Source organism: Suncus etruscus, chromosome 16, assembly GCF_024139225.1.
Source record: "Suncus etruscus isolate mSunEtr1 chromosome 16, mSunEtr1.pri.cur, whole genome shotgun sequence".
Lineage (NCBI taxonomy): Eukaryota > Metazoa > Chordata > Mammalia > Eulipotyphla > Soricidae > Suncus > Suncus etruscus.
In genome coordinates this window covers 781,885-785,341 of record NC_064863.1, presented here as the reverse complement: position 1 = coordinate 785,341, position 3,457 = coordinate 781,885, and the positions used below count along the sequence as shown (strand labels likewise).

Sequence of the window (3,457 nt, the reverse complement as noted above, 5' to 3'; positions counted from 1 at the left end):
AGCAGGTCACTTAAACACCATACTTTCAGTCCCAGCAATAAAGACATTGGACTTCAGGCATCATGCAGTGAAGTGTGAGATTAAGTTTCTATTGTAAGCAAAGGCCAAGTTTGTTGGGAAAGTCAAACGTCATTACTGGAACAGTCAAGGGAAATAGATATATAACTGCTATACATTTATGTTAGTGATCTTACTGGCACAGAACAAAACTTGGTGTATCAACACTACAGATATTGTTATGGACCAGCTAGTCCTTGAGAAAGCCCTTAAAGAAAGGGTTTGCAACAAGTCTTTGCATTGAAGTTCATAAAGTTGTGATCAACATACAAGAACAATCTCATCTTAAATACTGAAAGAGAAGGGGCCAGCGAGGTGGCGCTAGAGGTAAGGTGTCTGCCTTGCAAGTAGTAGCCAAGGAAGGACCATGGTTCGATTCCCCCACGTCCAATATGGTCCCCCTAAGCCAGGGGCAATTTCTGAACGCTTAGCCAGGAGTAACCCCTGAGCATCAAACAGGGGTGGTCCAAAAAAAAATTATATTGAAAGAGAAAAGGTCCCAGGAGGATTATAAGTCTCTACACTGAGAGCCTCAGATACCCACTAAACACTGGTTGGAGGCCCTCTTTAGTTCCTCCCCCATGTGTCTTCACAGGGCAGCTGCACTCTACCAGGGACTTTGTCAGAATAAAACAAAGAGTAAGAGCTTGAGAGCAAAGGCAAATGGACACTTAGGTCCAGAGTGATAGTATGGCTGGTGGACACTTGCTTGCCTGCAGTCCAGCCAGGTTTGATTGCTGACACTCCACATGCTCCCCACATTCCCCACCAGGAGTGATCCCTGAACAGCCAGCCAGGTGTGGCCCAAAAGAAACCGAAATATGGACAGAGAAATTATGCCAATAAAACCTTCTATTTATTTTGGTTTTTGAGCCACATCTGGCAGGATCACTTCCATGGTGCTAGGGGGACTGTGAGTGGCTGAGAGCAGGCTGGATTTAACACAGGTCTCAGTGCATTGAACTGTCTCTTCTGCATATAAGTCAGCATCTTTTTTTTTTTTTGATTTTTCGGGCCACACCCGTTTGATGCTCAGGGGTTATTCCTGGCTATGCGCTCAGAAATTGCCCCTGGCTTGGGGGGACCATATGGGACGCCGGGGGATCGAACCGTGGTCCTTTCCTTGGCTAGCGCTTGCAAGGCAGACACCTTACCTCTAGCGCCACCTCGCCGGCCCCAGTCAGCATCTTTTTTAAGCCACATGTCAGAAAGAAATACCATCTTTGGCCTTACTCTTGATAGAAGTAACCACCCAGAATGATTACCAAAGGGAATCTTTATCTGATACCCCTCTCTATTTTCTGTAATCAGGTGATCTGTTTTGCTTAAAAAACCAACATGATTCATATTGACCAGTTTTTTCATAATAAAAAAAAGAAAACGTTCCTAACCTATCTGCCAATCTTCAAAACTAAGACTTTGCATCCATATTTATGTAACTTTACATGCTTTCATGTAATTTACCACTTTGAAAAATGTCTGCTACATAGTTGTCCCACACTGATTCTACTGCCCGTAGTGTGGAGAAGATTGTTCTCCATTGCTCTGCATCTGGCAGAACAACTTCCAGCCCAAATATCTTTTGTTCTCTATGGCTATTCCTGCTGTCACTAAAATCTTATCAAATCATTCTGCAACTTTGCCTTTCTCTCTTTTTATCCTCCATAACTTAGAAGGACTCTCTGGGTTAAGAAAAACTTTAACACATTGGTGTGAAGCCTGAGTTCAGAGACTTCTCCCCTCTCCTTTTGGCTCTGATGCAACCTAGAACCTTCAGAAGACTCTCATGCAGATAAGGATTCCACAGCCCGTGGCAGATTGTACCAGTCAGTGGAGACTGAGCACAGGAATTCTCCTCAACTTCCAGTCATCTTTCTCTTTGATACCATCTAAATAACAGCCCAGATGATATCTATCCATCATTTCCTGTACATGCAGAGTATGTAAAGTTGTATGCTCTCTTTTTTTTAGGTTTTATTTTGTGTGTATGTTATGTATGTTTTTTTTGTTTGTTTGTTTTGGGGTCATACCTGGCAGTGTTCAGTAATTACTCCTAGCTTTCTGCTCAGGAATCACTCCTGGCAGTACTCGGGGGACCATATGGGATGCAAACCCAGTATTACCATTGTCCCAACTTAAGTAGTTTTTATGCCAATAAAGCCCTTTCTGCCCTGTTGCTCACTACTCGTCAGACGACTGTCTCTCTCAGACCCTGACTCCATGTTTGGTGTTCAAAACCTACTTTTGTTCCACTCCCATGTTGCCATCTGACTATTCACAATTAGATCAAATATCTCAGAATTTGACAGACTCAGTAAACCACTCTATTGCTTCAGCTCATACTGGAAAAAGCAGATACTTTTATTAATATCCCTACAGCTCATATGAATATTAATTTTTATCTTATTTTGCCAACTAACTCTAAAATGATTTTTCTTCAATTTCTAATATGGCTTGTGAAATTATGACAATATAAGTTATACAGTCACAGAAATAATTTCACTGAGAACAATCATAACAAAATCTGACTGAATGAGGGAAGTAGAAAGCCTATCTAGAGTAGAGGCCAGTGTGGGGTGGGGAGGAAGGACACTGGGATATTGGTCATGGGAATGTTGCACTGGTGAAGGATTTTATATATATAAAGAAAAGATAAGGCCTCCCAATTCTTACCACAGGCTGTGTTCTTTACACTGACTGTATAGAAAGAGGAGGTACAGTAAATGTACCCCATATAGACCTCAACATAGGCCCTTTGCCTGGTCTATATTGTGAACTGGGGGACAAAAAAAGGTCATATAAGTTATAAATATTTGGTCCGAGTTCCCAGTTCCTGACACAAGATTTTTCTGGAGCACAAAAGATTTCCTAAGAGAGGGCCAGAGTGATGGTGCAGCATTAGTGTATTTGCCTTGCAGGCGGCTGACCCAGGACTGACCTTGGTTCGATCCACTGGCACCCCTTATGGTCCCTCAATCCAGGGGTGATTTCCAGCGCATGACCACATAGCCAGGAGTAACCCCTGAGCATCACCAGATGTGGCCCAAAAAACAAACAAAAGATTTCCTAAGAGAAGCCAGTATCTAAAAGCTCATTTCAACTCTATGAATTTATACTAATGATGTACGCTTCTAACAAAGCTTTCACATGGCAATTGGCTACTAGCAGAGTCAACCATCTGATTAGAGGATTGGAGATTTCAGTCCCAAATCCTCATCTCCAGAGCTGGAGGAAAAGCAAAATAGTTTAATTCATGCCTGATTTTAATTAATTTTATCAATGATTCCATGTCCTAAATTTCTATAAATGTCACAAATAGGACTTAAGCAGGAATTCAAATGGCTTCTTGTTCAATGAACTCAGCTTTGTGGGGGGAAGTGCAGCCCAAAAGGTCCAGCTC

At 42.2% G+C, this 3,457-nt stretch overlaps 1 non-coding gene across 1 annotated transcript; it reads left to right on the top strand.

Annotated features, from left to right (window-relative positions):
- Positions 1-2,713: 2,713 nt before the first annotated feature.
- Positions 2,714-2,846, top strand: LOC126032680 (small nucleolar RNA SNORA51). The gene has a single exon (XR_007503904.1). It is a non-coding gene; the product is annotated as a small nucleolar RNA SNORA51 (small nucleolar RNA).
- Positions 2,847-3,457: the final 611 nt, after the last annotated feature.